Source organism: Convolutriloba macropyga, chromosome 10, assembly GCF_964194025.1.
Source record: "Convolutriloba macropyga chromosome 10, txConMacr16.3, whole genome shotgun sequence".
NCBI classification, from domain to species: Eukaryota; Metazoa; Xenacoelomorpha; order Acoela; family Convolutidae; genus Convolutriloba; species Convolutriloba macropyga.
In genome coordinates, this window is record NC_134477.1 from 12,157,696 (window position 1) to 12,174,046 (window position 16,351).

Sequence of the window (16,351 nt, forward strand, 5' to 3'; positions counted from 1 at the left end):
TTGGGGGGGGGGGTGCAAATAGACTGGCTATATAGGGCCGGGGGGAAAGAGCCGAAAGTTTATTTCACGTTCGGATAAAGCCCTCCCCCCTCCCGGCCTATATAGACGAAATTTAGCCCCCACCCATATTAATGTTTCGCTCACTTCTAAAAAGGGGACTTATTTTCATAATTACGTGCCTCGTATAATACATCAAACATAACCAACTAAAGTCTCTGGATCGCATACTTGGAGACTAGCGAGCTGAAAGGCTCTAAGCGAACAATCGTTTTAAATATATTATAATGGGGCTATAACTTTATGGGGGCTATAATGAGAAAGACCCGCTTATTCTATTAGGTTAAAATAATCGAAAGGAAGCACTCAAATCCAAATGGCAGAATACAAGAGTTGCAAAAATCTATTCATATTTAGGAGGTATTGGATGATGCACCAGTACACGAATCATCCATTACAACTTATGCACCTGGAGAATACTCTGTTTTTGTAGAAACTGCAACCCGCATAACAAACTCATTATCCAGTGAAGATACAAAAGGGATACTAACAACACCCCCCGGCAGCAGGGATTTGGAAAAATTAATTTTAATTGCAATAATTGGCAATTAATTGATTGCAATAATTGATTGGTTACTCTATTTCAATTGCAATAATTGCTTGGATTGACCCAATAACTTGCCCAATTATTGGCGAAAATTGAAGCAGTATTTTGCTGGGTCGCAAACCCGCCACTAGAGGAAAACTTCCCAGATCACTAACTTCGGTCGGAGATCGCATGCATTTTGGTAAGATTTGATGCAGAGAAGTAATTGTCAATTAAAACTTAAATTGATTAACTCAAACGAACGTTTTCGAACATTGCGCTCATCGTCAGCTTTAAAAAATTAAATGAAATCATTTACAAAGTATATAAACTTGTCTTTGACTATAATTCTAAGAAATGAGTTAAAGTAACATCAAAATTTTGAAATTATTTACAGTTAAAATCATTTACAACATTTTATTTACACTTATTACACTAAAATCAATTCTTTTTATTCCGGATTTTATGAAAATCCCGGCTTTAATGCTTTCTATTCCTGAAAAGGGACTTTTACTTTCCTATTTGTTTTCATTTTTTACTTTTGGGGTTGACATTTTTTTTCGAATTAACCTGTACCAGAATATTTTTTGATTTTCAAAAGTCAAATTTTTGTATTTGAACTAGTACTTCAATGTCAATTCCCGCCCCCGATACTCATCGCGCGTATTTAATTGCGGTTTCAGCTTTTTGATGGAGATCGCTTCTATCGTCATAAGTTTTTCAACCCCGCGACATGCATCAAGAATCTCCCATTTTACGTTATGCGTTGTACCACAACATTCAACCAGGTGTTGTCCAACAGGGGAATCCTTCTTTTGATGCTCTGAAATTCTAGTGGTAACATGTCGGCTGGTTTGGCCAACATATATGGAACTGCTTCCATTAGATGTCACGTTATATACCACATAGGATTTCAGACTCTTATCAAAAGGTGATTTCAGGGTGGGCAAGCAAGTTCTTAGCTTTCTTGCTCTGAAAATGATTTGGATATTACACAATTTTTTCAGTCTACTTGCAAAATTTTTGCGTGATATTTCCTCTGTATTGAACAAAAAACCTAGGTTTAGGCTCCCTATTGTTAACACTTTTAAGTTTTTGGGGTGGCTTTTCTGTGACCTTTTCCTTCATGACTATTTTACCAACGTCTCATTAACAATACTGGTAGATTTGGGTGTTAAAAAAGTTCTTGTCGTTGATTCAAAACTGAATAATTCGGATAATACAAAAATTTCCGTACATTTTATGGTAAAACAAGGCAAAAATATTTCTAAATCTACGAAAAAGAATTATTGATCGAACATTAAATTTAATTGATCAATGATTGCAATTATTGCAATAATTGATTTTTATGTTTTGCCAATTAAATTAATTGATTGCTCCTTTTTTGTCTAGCCAATTAATTGCAATTAATTTTTCCAAATCCTTGCCCGGCATGAAACCGCAAACCTGATCTACTACTACATCTGGTTTTTAATGCCATGCCACAAATAACTCAAAGCCCTCTGGTGACATGCTGTTTATCCTGTTTTTGAGGATGGGTCAAAAAGTCAAATGGGTGAGACGAAAATCGGTCAAACGAGAAATCGCATTAAAAAAGACCAAGAAGACGAAATTAATTGCTACAGTGGCCCAGCAATTGGTCCACATACCAATTAGCCGACACACCTTTTAGCCGAAACTTAAGCAATATAGCTAGTCGAAAACCACTGCTCATGATAATTAACCGCGCGCTAATTGAGTAAATTAGCGTCCTTATTTTAAAAATAAACAATATTTGGCTTTTACTGCTAGCTAATTTGGCCATGCCTCAGCGGCCCGTGGGACTTGATATGAATCTATCACAACCAAACAAATTATTACGACCGAACATAACTAAGTCGAGGCTTCTACTATCACTACTTAAATTATACAGTTCCGATTTCGGTCATTTTCACGTCGTTTTGATGAAATCTGTCGGCCGATTGGCGGGTCTTCCATAGTACCCGCCCGTGCGCAATAATCAATGTCCTTGGCTAACTGAAAGTGGTACTTGGTTAAAATGCAAAGTTATAAGTTAAATTGTTAAGTAGATTATGATGAAGAAAAGTTGGTTTAATTAGACTATATTTAATAGAATGGTTAACTCAGATGGAGGTTTGGTGTTCAATGAATGAATTTATTCCTCGGGTTGGTCGGTACCCAATATCGGTTCCATCATCGTGGTAAATTAACTAAGTCAACAAAGATATGTCAGTTTTGTTGATTTCGCTCGAAGCCTGAGCTTTGTCTAGTCACAGGTCTATTATTTTTCTGACTCCTATCAACCTTGTGTCAGCCATAAATCAGGTAATAAATCGAATTTTAAACTAAATCTTTAACCTTTAAACCCAAGGTTTTTTTGGTACATTTTTTTGTATATGTGTGACACTCACAATGCCCCCCTCTTAACAAGAATAGAGTGCACCACTCACTCAAAATTAAACAATAATTTCATTCACAGATCTTGTTATGTGAACGGATTACTATACAAAAAGTTTGTAGCTTCATATGGACAGTCTAATTATCAGTTTTGGCTGTTCATAAATTTTTCTGCCTTGTCGAGTCCAAATATGTTGTACGCTTCCCGTGCTGCATCATTTGTCAGAATTTGATATGCCCGGTTGATGGTCTTGAAGAATTCTTCGTCTCCACCAGCATCAGGGTGCGTCAACAGGCTCATTTTGTGGTAGTGTTTCTTAATCTGGTCGTTTGAAGCTGAACTTTTTCCCAACAAAATCTCTTATAGCGTTGCAGGCCTGTTCATAATGTTTTTGTTCCGAATCTCGAATGAACATTTCTCCACGGCCTTTGTCTTGGCTTTCTCGTTCCTAAGAGTACTCTTTTGTCGATCAATGAGAGAAAATTTTTCGGCATTCGTTAGCCAAAAACTGATTGTAGTGTTCCAGCTGCTCAAGCTCTGGCCTCAATTGGTCATTCATTTTCTCCATATTTTCGATGGCTTCGCCCTTCTTAGCAACTTTGACTTTAAAATCGGCCAACTCTTGCTTTAATACCTCAATGGATTGCTCCTGTTCAGCATTTCTGGCTGCTGCTGCCTATAAGTTATCTCGTAACGCCTCACACTAGGCGCTCCATTTACCCAAAACTTCTTTTGTTGCCTCTTTGATCTCGTTGCATTAGTTATCCAGTTCCTGTCGAAGCTCAACGAGGTCTTTTTGAAGTGAAGAGTTAGTACTATTCAACTTCTCTAACTGTGAGAAGTGGTTTTGCAGTTCCATTTCAGTCTGCAGAGCACGCGACCGAATATTGTCTTGTGCCAGATGTTCTAGCGTCGATACTTTCCGAGTCCGCGACAGACAAGATTCCACTCGATACACTCCCGGGAAAATCTCAGAATTAACTTTCCACAATTCTGGCATGTAGTGTACATATTCACCAATCTATGGAATCTCGGTACCCGCTATATTGGATTAAAAAAAAACCTTTTTGCTTCTCAAAAAACCCAGTTTTTTGATATTTTCATTCTTGAAATCAAGATTTTTCCTCTTTTTTTGTTTCGAACTCGAGACATTGCCTATTTTTTTCATTTTTTTTGTTCTCGAACTCCGGACGTTCCTTTCATTTTTTTTAGTCTTGAACTCAAGAGAACTTTTTTTTCTTTTTCTTTATTTAATAAACTGACTCTTCCAAGGACTCTTTTTCTTCAATCATTTGTTTTGTTCCCGGCGTTCAATTATTAATTTGAGTAATTGTTTAAAAATACGTGTTCCCGTTATGGGGTCAAGATTTCGCAACAGTTGTCGCCAAGACGCTCCATTAATAACTAATCCTAAATATATGAAAAATTTAGGACAATTTTTCACAAATTGAACAATGAGGTAGACTGTTAAGACTGACACAATAATGTCGTTCGCTTTTAACCAAATGTATAAGCTTTCGGTTTTAAATTCTAAAAATTGTTATTCCATTTGTTAGAAAAAATTGTTGTTGGAACTGATCGTTCCAGTGAATAAAATTTTCATGATTGTTTTCTCCATTCGAATCTTAAAATGCTTCCCGACTGATAATTCCTTTACTATTATGGACAATTGTTTGTGCAATTTGACTCTGTTTTACGTCTAATATGGAGAAAAGGCTGCGATGCAGGTTTTCATCACTTACATTTAAGTTACTTTTCATCGCCCACTGATACATCTCACGATTGAATTTCTTCAGCGTTTCTCAATATAGTTGAAAATTTCCGTCGTTTAATTTGACAACATTTGGGTACAGCGGGTAGCATGCAGCGATTGTATGATTACGATATAAAATTTTTGTAAAAGGGTCCATATATCTAGTAGATGAAAAATTCTGACCCTCTACTAACACAGGAACTTCTTCTGTGCAAAAAGGAAGTTTAGTTTTTGTTGCTACCATCTTTGCACATTTATGAACATATAGCACAGATCCTGCTCTTTCGACGTGAGTTCTTTTCTCGAAGAGCGTTACTGAAGAGAACTAACAACATTTTTTGATATTTTAATCATAGTTTGAATTTTGGTTGTCGAATCTCGGATTGGAGCGTTCTAGTTTTCATAAAACAATTTCTCTCTGTTTGAGAAGCTCGAAATTTAAGGTGTGAACAACGCTTGAAAGAAACATTTCCATGGTTGTTTTATATTTACCAGTTTTTAGTTCTGAGTTTTCCTCGGGTTAAAATCACCTGGAACTCCGGTTGGTTTCACCTGCTGTCCACACAAACTAATTGCTTTTTCCTCAAAAATTTCTAATGCAAAATCTTCATATTTGTTTTTGTGTAAAATTTTTCCGCTGATAAAAGTGGTCTTGTTGTTACCAATAATTTTTGCAGGGTCCGCCTTATTAAATTATTTGATCGTTTGACATGTTTGCTCACCTTGATTTTCGAAAAAATAGTTCACTAAGTGTTCTTCAAAATATGTGGTTCTGATAAAAAAACAATTTTCAAGAAACCTAGGGGATCCTTTAAATTTAATAATGTTTCCTTGTAGCAACTTTTCCCAAGTTGTTCCGATGTAAATTTTTTGCATTAATTACAACATTTCCATTTTTGTCCTGCAGTTGAAGTTCACTCTACAGAATCCGCATAAAAAGCGCCTTCGCACCCAATTTTTCCATGAAGCTTTGACTATGCTTTTCGACATAAGTGACTTCACTGGTCTGTCGTAAAAGTTTTTCAATTACCGACCTGTTGACTTTAAATGTTATATCTCTAAAACGTTGTATGGCAAAGTTTTTGTTCTGCCAAATATTCCTAGAAATTCCCTCATTTAAAGGGTATATTGATTTTAGTAGTCTTGAATGTTCTGTGAGAAAAACGATATTGTCATATACGTTGCTTTTTAAGTACCGACACCGAATATACCGCTTCATACATGCTAAACTTTAGTTTTATCCCAGGCTGAACCTCAGCATATATAAAACTACCTTCTTCTTTTGTTTTCGATACTCGAATTTTGTTATCACAGTTTGAACTGTGATCTAGTGAATAGATCTTTGTTGATACGATTTTGTCAAAATCATAACCGTATAACTTGATACAAGTTGATGTAGAAGCAAAAATGGCTAGCAATGCCAGATACAAAAAAAAGTGATACTCCATCACACGATGCTCCGGACGAACTCGTCTTTCTTTTCGATTCCATTATTTCTTTCAGGATTTTTCTGAAACAAAAACATCAAAGTGGCTGCTAAAGTACTCTTCATCTTGCTCAGTAAAGTAATTCTTAAATTTAATCAGTCACCGATTTTAATCGGCTGCTAGACCTTGTAGCCATTTTGGCGCCTTACGATCACTATTGATGTTTTTTTCAGTACATTTTGCTTTACTACTAGATTCCTGTGGCTTTTTTGTGGTTTTGGAATTTTTTTTTCTGCAGCTTTTTTTTCCAGTGTAATCTGTAGGTTTTGATGATGTTGCATATCCTCCCACGGCAACATTTTGTGCCTTCTCTTGCCTTTTAGAGGTTTCTCGCTCTGATTCTTTAGCTTCATTCTCAGACGTGCCATTTGTAACATTTAGTGAATCGATATAATCCTCAGTTTCGGATTCATTTTCTGTGTTTGGATTGCTTTCAGTGTCTGTTGATGATTCTATTTCAATTATATCGCCATCGTCTGAGCTGTTCAAATTGGTTTTCTTCTGCTCCTTAATGGCTCTTTTTCCTTTCGCCTGAGGCTCAGGCGGGAATGGCTTTTTTCGTGTTTTATGTTTCCTCATTCGGTCATATTTGACCTGAATAGCTTTCCTCGTCTTTTTATCTTCTACCTTGAAATTTAGATAGTTTATAATTTCAACAATTATGTATGATCCTGCACAGAAAGCAGTAAATTTTCTTAATTCTCCTTTTTTATCCGTTGGGTTGAAAACTAACACTTCTTTGCCAACTTTATAGTTCGGTCCATACTTACTGGAATCATAATACGTCTTCTGACGTTCTTGTTCGACATCACTATATTCTCGCGTCAACTGATGCGTTTTCTGTAGTTTCTGTTTCATTGTGAAAACAAAGTCACTTGGTATTGCATATATTGCGGTCTGTGGTATGCTATAGATGCAGTCTATAGGTATTGACAGTGTAAATCCCAAAACCACATACACTGGGCTGTGTTTTGTTACACTATGAATTCATGATCGATATGCCATCATCGCTTAAGGTAGAAATTTGGGCCACTCATGTTGATATTGGCCTATGAATTGGGAGAGCCATTCTCCTAATGTCCGATTTGTTCTTTCAATCATCGCGTTCCCTTGTGTGTGGTAGGACGTTTCTGATGTCTTCTGAACTCCTAGTTTACTGCAAAGACTACGAAATAATTTTGAAATAAAGTTCGACCCTTGGTCACTGTGTAGGTTGATTGGACAGCCGAATCTCACTATCCAGTATTCAACAAATGCTCTTGACACGGTTTTTGCCACTTGATTGGGTAAAGCTATGGCTTCGTACCACTTACTGAATTGATCACCGATAAGCAAAATGTACTTGTTTCCCTGAGACTTGATAAGTGGACCCATGATATCAAGAGAAACTTGCCAAAATGGATGACTAGGTTTCCATTTTGTGAGTGAAAGTCAATGTTTCTGCTTAGTGCCTGTCCGTTTTAGGCACACTTAACAGCTTTCTATCCAGTTTCTTACGTCCCTTCTCATGCATAAAACCTTTTACAAGCCCTTTGGTAGGTTTTCTCAATCCCAAAATGACCTGCACCAGGAGAGTCATGCAACAGCTCAAGCACGTTGGATACTTTCTCCCATAGTACAAGCATTTGGTAAACAGTCTCAAGTTTGGTTCTGTTTGGTGTTTAGGATACAAATCCCGTCTTTGAGACAAAGATTTGTATACTGGACCCAGTATTTCCAAAGCTCTTTGATGCTCTATTTTTCATCTGCCGTAATTCCGGTCGTTTTTTGTTTAGTACCCAGGAGTATACTGCTTTGAGTAGTTTGTCATTTTGCTGCGAAACTCGCAGTTTTACTCTCTGCATTTTGTCTAACTGCCAACCTCGACTACCATAATCGGTTTTGTCTTGCTCTGCGTCAATCGCAATAGCGTTAAAAAAAGCTGTTTGTTCATCGTCTTCTGTGTTTATGCGCGACAGAATGTCTGAGTTTGGGATTTTTTTGCCTGCTATATGCTTGATGTCAAATTGCCCAAGTTGCTCTATCCATCTTGCAACATTACCGTCTGGTTCATTAAAACTATAGATTCATACAAGCGCCCGGTGGTCCGTTATAATTAAAAAGTGCTGACCAAATAAATAGTTTTTAAAATGCTGGGTAAAATGAACAATTGCAAATAATTCCCGCTTAGTGGCTGAATAACTTCGCTGACTTTTACTCAGAGTTTTGCTAGCATATGCAATAACTCTATCCTCCGTTCCTTGCTTTTGCGTAAGAACTGCTCCAATTCCTGACAAAGAAGCATCCGTAGTTAATGTATACTGATCCCTATTGTTTGGATATCCTAAAACTGGGGCGTCCAAAATCTTATTTTTTAACTCGGTTACCGCATTTTGCACTCTGTACTCCGTTCAAATTTATTTGATTTATTCAGTAAACTGTAAAGAGGTTCTGCTGTTTTTTCGAAACCCGGAATAAACCCGGACGATGGTTCTTTTACTATTTCTACCGCGCTCTCTCTCTCTCTCTCTCTGTCAACCTCGAGTCTACTCGCAGATATAATGTGCCCCAAGGAACTGACACGTTGTTGGAAAAAATGCATTTTAATCCCTTAATCTTTAATCCATTCTCCGCTTAAAGCTGGAAAACCAGTTCTAATCGTTTCAGATGTTCTTCGAAATTTCTTCCGAAAACGATAAGGTCATCTAGATACACTAGAGCCATTTCGTAAGAGAGGTCAGCAAAAATTAACGCCATTAGGTTTTGAAAAGCACCCGGAGCAGACTCTAGTCCCATAGGGAGTCTTCTACACTTATACAGGCCTAGATGCGTTACGAAAGCTGTTAAATTCTGACTCTCTTCCTCGATCGCTATCTGAAATTATCCTCACAAGAGATCTATGTTAGAGAATTACATATTTCCCTCCACTGATTCAATAGCCTCATTAATTCGTGGTAGAGGCCAGCATGTTTTTTCTATTTGTTTGTTCAGACCACGGTAGTCTACAACAAAGCGATAGGTTCCATTCTTTTTTGGTACAATTAGGGATGGTGCTGCCCAATCGGAATGTGTTGGTTCGACTAAGTCGTATCGTTCCAAGTCTTCAACAATTTTTTTCATTTTTTCATTTCTCAGAGCTCATGCTACTGTATGTACGTCTGAATGGCAGAGCATAATTTTTTAATTTTATTTTCTGATAAATTCGGTTGCAAAATCCCATATTATTTGAGTTTCGCGAAAATACTATTTCATATTTTGTGCAACGTGACCTCACTTTTGTCATTTCCTCACAAGACAAGCTCATTGAACTTGAGTTCACACGTTACTCAAACTCAAATTTATCCCTATGTTTTCCATTATTGTCAGGGTTATATAGTTGTACTCTTAAAATTTTTTCAATATTTTCCGCACATGCGATTATCGCATTTTTGTAAACTTTCTTTGGTTCTAATGTAGGGTTCGGAACTCGAACCCATACGACAAAATCAACCATGTCATTCAGCTATCTCACTATTAATAAGTGTGATTTGTCTTCAAACTCTTTCATGGGTTCGACTATAATTTCTGTTTGCTGTGTTATGTTACCTTCTTCATCGATAATTTTGCATTTAATGAAACCTTCGCAGCGACGAAGTAATTCGTGGTCCTCAGCAGCAATTAAAAACAGATTCTTATTACTTCCTTGGGATGGGGTTAATTGAAGTTAATTGAAATTTTTTCTGAGGTTTAAAATACAGTCAAAATTATATAAGAATTCAATGCCCAATAAACAAGGCGCTATCTCAATTTTGGTCACTGGAAACTCAACTGTTATCTCAGGTGTAAATTTTTGAAGTTGGACCTGTATAGCTGTTGAACCTTTCACAGGCATTTTTCCATTGTTGGCAGCTATTATATTTTTATTGCAGACTCTGATCTGGCCCGGTTCTCCCAATTGCTGGTAGAGTGCGTTACTTAAAAGATTAACACTACTTCCACTATCAATTAGGGCCTTTGTCAATTTGTCTTTTGTCAATATTTTGGCAAACAAGGCCTCCACTGGGCTGTTTGCGCCAAGCAAAGTTTTTAGGTAGCTGCCTGAAAATGAAGCCCTGCCATCTTCAGCTATTTCTCTTTTAAATACGGGCAATTTCGTTTGAAACAATTCCTGCATTCCTGAGAAGCATGATTTCGCTTACCGTAACGGCGACATTTTTCTCTCTCGAAATTCACCGCTGTCATTGACTGCTCGGCACGATTCTCAAAAGACCGATCTCGGCTTCTGTTCTTGCCTCCTGGTGTTGGCATTCGCGCTCTACTGTCGCAATTGGTTCGTCTATTATCAGCGCTGCTTCTGTTATAGCTTTCATAGTTTCTACTTCTATCTCTGGTTTATCTTGAGCTACGCTCACTTCCGCGCAAAAACTCTTTTGGCCTCCCTCCTTGCCATGAAAATTTTTGATTATCTTGCCTGTTAGATTGGTTAGTCTGCAGTGTTGGCACTAAATCGTTGATCGAATTAACTAGTTGAGTTTCTCTTTTGACTGGATTGCAGAGACCCGCGGCTCATTATCCTCCTCCTCAATTCTCGTGACAGCTTCAATGTGTAGTGCTTTTTCTAAAACTTTGTCTAAAGTCATATCCGCGTCACACAAGTTCTTTCTCAGGTCGAGTCGCACCTAAAAATTTTTTATACCTTCGAGGAATCCCCTCAAAATGAGATGTTCTCTTGTTTTATTAGACCCTGAGGGTATGCTTTCAATGCTAAAGTTTGCAAATCACCGAGAAAATCTGTTAATTTTTCACCCGGCTGCTGGATTGTCCTAGCTAGCCTCCCCCGGAAAACTACAGGTTTCTCCTTTTAATGTTGTCTGAAAGTTTTTACGGTCTCATCATAGCTGTTCCTAGTGTCCTCCGAAAGTCTACGATAGAAATCAATAGACGACTTTTGTAGCCTTAAGGCAAAAAAATTCGGCCGTTCATCAATTTCGGTTTCGGCGCCGTTTACTCTTTCCTTTCTTGGCCACTTCTGAACTGGTGATAAGAGTTCAATGTGTTTAACATAACTTTCAAAATCATTCGAAACCGTAGAAAGCTCCGGTGACACGGTTTTTGAGGAGTGCCGCGCCAACAGTGTTTTATTTAAAAGCTGCTGTTTTTCAGATTATTTTCAAATAATTATGTTCGAAACCCGAACTACTTTTTGACACTCTAAATCAGCAGATTTTGAACTTTATTGACATTGAAATTTTTTCTTTAAAAAATTCAAAAAACTCAATGTTCAATGGTGTATTTTAAGTCAAATTATGTTGAATTCAAATTCGTTTTTTTAACGCTATTTTATTATCGAAAAACATGTACGAACCGATTTGCGATATCCGAAATTTTAGGGAGTACTCACTTGAAAGTTCGAAAATGGCAGTGTTCCTTGTCGAATCCCGCCACCAGTTCAAAATTCCTGTTTCGTGTCATGATGTTAGGACGTCAGCCTCGTGTCGAAAGTTGATTTTCAAACAAAAAAAAAGATTTCTTTTAGAAATCAGTACAACGCTCAATATTATTGGGTTGTGGTTTTCTGTTTACTTTTAATCTCTCGCCACTATGCCACTATAGCAGCCACCTGTGCGCAATACTCTATGTCCTTGGCTAATTTAGCGTGGTACTTGGTTAAAAGGCAAAGTTATAAGTAAAATTGTTAAGTAGATTATAGTGAAGAAAATATGGTTTAATTAGACTAGACTTAATAGAGTGGTTAGCTCTGATGGAAGTTTGGTGTTCAAAAATTGAGTTTATTCCTCGCTTTGGTCGGTACCCAATATCGTTTCTATCATCGTGGTGAATTAACTAAGTCAACAAAGATATGTCAGTTTTGTTGATCCCGCTCGAAGCCCGAGCTTTGTCTAATCACAGGTCTATTTTCTTTTCTGACACCTATCAACCTTGTGTCAGCCATAAATCAGGTAAAAAAAATCAAACGTTAAACTAAATATTTAACCTTGAAACCCAAGGTTTCTAGTTCATTTTTTTATATAGGTGTGATACTCACACTAATAATTTGGGTTTCGGCTAAAACCCCCAGCCCCAATTGATACAAACGTCTTTTGAGAGCAATTAATAAGTATAATTCCCACGTCTCTCAAAAAAATCGAAGTAGAATACAGAAAGCACATAGTTCCTAGAAATGTAATAAGAACACGTAATAAGAATCAAGTTTTTGGTTGATGTTTTTTAAAACAAGCATTAAGGATCAAATTTCAGATCTGTTTTAATTCAACCCTCCCCCGTCCGCCTTTTCCCTTGTGTTTTTATACCCCAAAACACGATTCACATGTTGTTATATAGCATTTTGCCATTGAAAAAGGGGGTGCGCTTGAAAGCGGAAAGTTTTATGCCCACTAAGTTGAGCGAGGATACAATTGATATTTTGATAAACTCATTAAATAGTCTCCAAGTGCACCCGGGAGGCCATTTAATTCTGTTTCTGCTCTTTATTGTTGTTATTTACTGTGGTAGCAGAGACCGGATTTTGTTCGGGTAGCCCCAAATAACGGGGAGTTCAGATTCCGGCGGAAGAATTTATACAAGAATTATCTACGATTCCATAATTGGTATCAAACATTTGGCGAAAGAGTTCTCCGCATCTGCTCGATTGTTGTTTCGCTACCGTTTTGGCCATGATAAATATTTTTTCTTAGTCAAACATTTGGTGTGAATGTTCGCCACATTTGTTTGACTAATAAGTTTAGGCCCATAGCGGCCACTACCCTTAGTCCCCCTTTTATCCCAAGTTACAATGGTGCCCCCAACACAGCCGCCACCGCCCGAAACTCTCTGCTTTATTCGTTACGATCCTTGCAATGTACAGGTGAGTGCATTTTGTGTCAAATGTAAGAAAATTTCTGTTCACTTTGCTTGTTTGGGAATTTCAAGTACCGCAAATATCAAACGAATGATTTACTGTTCATGTGTTGGTTGTACTCCAATCTTTACTGCAGAACTATCTGCGCTGGACAGAGTTACGGCCGTTGAGAAGAAGCTCGATTGTGTTGATTTTTTGATCCGCGAGATTACAGTGCTACGCAATGAGATAACGTAGATAAAGAAACCGGAAATCCCTTTTCTAAAAGCTGCAAAAAATGGACTTGGTAGGAATCCAAACAACAGCTCGTTCAGTGCGACAGTGAACAAAACGAGAAGGACAAATGAACTTGAATTTGAAACTGTACAGAAGAAAGTAAGATCAACTAAGGAGTTAAAAACAGGAACAAACACCAATCCAGCAGACATCAAGAGTGTCAAAAAACCCCCAAAGCGTCATTATTTATATTTGTGTAGAAAATAACGTTGATGTACATCAGATTCGCCAAATTTCGTTGTCAGAAGCTCACATGAAAGCTTTTCATTTTGTATTTAATTTCGATGAGGAGAAAATTGCCTTTCCTGATTTCTGGCCTGAAAACTTTACAGTGTCAAGATTTTACTTGAAGGAAGCCGCCTGTGATTGGCTAAAAAAAGTGGATCAAAAATTACTACTAGCCATTCCTCCATTAAAACAATGATCGACGAAACAAAGATGTACAGGAATAAACAATTGTCTGCATAATGTACGCTCTGTCAGGAACAAAACCAAAGATTTAAAGGCTCTCTTGGAAGTAAATGAAAGTAGTTCGGGAGTTTTTATAGAATCGTGGATTACGAGCAAATCAGATGACAACTTTATTCTATAGCAGTGTTGTCCCCCACGGTTTCTTTTTTATAGTTCACCAAGGGTTAATAAAAGAGAAAGTGGACTTTGCCTCTTTTACAGATATGATCTCCATTTGGAAAATTTTGAAAAGTTTGCCTCTAATTTTTTTGAATACTGTTATGCTTCTGTAACTGTTGGGGCTACCAGTTATTTAGGAATTGCTGTTTATCGATCACTTGGATTAAAAATTAATATTGTCATTGATCACTTTACTGTTCTTTTTGAAGAAAAAAGGCTACAATTCGACAAGATTGTTCTCCTGGGTGATTTTAACCTTTCACTGAATGTAAATAACAATGCATAAAAAATGTGAAACTCAATTTTTGAAGACTTCGGCATGACTCAGTACGTCTGCGAGAAAAAGTGGTAGGATTCTTGACCATGTTATAGCGTCAAACAATATTTCAAATAATGTTAAATCGAATAGCGTCATTACTTCTTCGTATCATTCGTTTATTTGCTTCTTGCTCAGCAGAATGAAGTAATGCAAATCACAACACCGGTTGATGTATAGAAATTGGAAGATGTTTGAATCTGAAGTTTTTACTAAGTTATTGAAGCCGTGCTTAAATTTTGATGTTGCCTCAAGTATTGATGAAGCATGGGATACGTATCTAAGGTTCAAGGAGAATATTTTGCACTTTGTTCCATCACTTAAAACAAAAACATTTATTAAACTCCAATGCCAATTTTTTGACAACGAGCTTTTGAATTTGAAACAAAAAAGAGAAAAGCAGCGCGTAAAACAGAAAGTGGAAAATATCTTTACTAAAATCTGATTATTAAAATGTCACCCAGATTTATTTTGAAAAATTCTAAGAGAAGCGTAGATTATACAATGAGATTGCGTGGATAGAATATTGAGGCATAAAAAGTTTGTCACCTTAAAATTGCTTCTTGTTTTAGATGTAGACTAGCTCACAAAGTATGAAAACAAACAAACAGCTTGCAAACGACTTCAACGATTTCTTTATATCTAAACTGGAAAGTATTATTGCATTGAGACCCACTGCGATAGGTCCTGAAAATCTGAAAACTGAAGTTGACTCAATAATTTCGTTCACAGAGTTGTCGATAAGTCAGTTTAGAGAATTTATTTCGGCGTCGTCAAACAGTACATCACCACTGGACATCATTCCGACACATCTTTTAAAGCCATTTCCAGATTTTTATTTTCTCGACTTGAAACTTCCTAATCTTTTGCTGAAGGCGGGATGTTTCCCCAATCCTTTAAAATGGCCATTGTTCAGCCCCGCTTGAAGAAAGCAAATTCTGACAATGAAGTTTTTTCAAATTATCGACCTATCTCAAAGTTACATATCAAATCTAATAGAAAGGGCGGCTTTTATGCAAATGCTTGAAAACTTGAAACAAATAGTCTCTTTAGTAGTTATCAAAGTGCCTACAGGAAGTTTTTTTCTACAGAAACAGCCGTCGTTAAGGTGACAAATGTTTTTTTCCTCAATTTAGATAGGACAAAAAGCACATTATATATTGGACTTGATCTATCAGCTGCCTTTGACACTTTCGATCATGGATTACTTCTTTCAGTTCTTGAAACAAAATGGGTTTCAAACATAAAGTGCTTTAAAAATTATCTGAGTAGTAGATCTCCAAAAAAGTTAATTGATGGTGAATATTCGGTACCAGGAACTTTGAAAACGGGAGCACTTAAACCAAATGGCACGAAACAAGAGTTGCAAAGATCTCTTCTTATTTAAGAAGTACTGGATGACGAACAAATATAGTCATCTGGTTGTTATTGCCATGTCACAAATAACTCAAAATAACCATTCAGTTTACTTTGGTCACATAATTCTTTATCAATAAATACAACAAAACACTTTCATCTATCAGTTGATTCCAGATAGTACTTTTTAAATATTACGCTTTGCGGTTATAATAATAATAATAGAAATTAAAGTCAGCACGCAAGGGAAGAAATGTTTCCGGAATTTCATTTTTGCCAAAGAGTTTAATTCATTTAATAAGATTTCTGCAAAGTGCTCATGGACCAGACAATCACCATGTGCATACATTTTTATGATAACAAACTTCGGTAAAGAAATCTGTGTAGACTTCTGTTACCTTCTTACTGCTTTCCGCAGTATAGAGTCGACACTTTGACCAACTTTTTGACCAATGAGGTTCACAAGGTAGACGCCTCTCGTCCAGAAGTTGCATTCCTGTTTCTGTCTTGAGAGATTCCTGGTCTTGAGACGTTTTGTATCTCCCGCTCATGTGTTCTTGTCATGCTGTCTGGTAACTTGTACAAAATTTTGCCATTCATTGCTGTAGCTGCAACTAACAATGTCCAGAAAAAACAAAAGCTCATGATAGAGTGATAGAGGAAAGATATCTAGCCTGAGCAGTCTGTCTTTGTATTTCAGTTGTTCGGTGGATCAGATCCATTTCGTAGCTTTTG

The 16,351-nt window shown here is 36.9% G+C and overlaps 1 protein-coding gene across 1 annotated transcript in view; it reads right to left on the bottom strand.

Moving 5' to 3' along the window:
- The window catches only part of LOC142348577 (catenin beta-like), a 291,880-nt gene extending 275,962 nt beyond the window's left edge, over window positions 1–15,918 (bottom strand). The window contains exon 1 of the mRNA XM_075399969.1: window positions 15,909–15,918. The gene's annotated coding sequence lies outside the window, so the exon portion shown is untranslated. The remainder of the gene's footprint in view (window positions 1–15,908) is intronic.
- Between the last annotated feature and the right edge of the window lie 433 nt (window positions 15,919–16,351).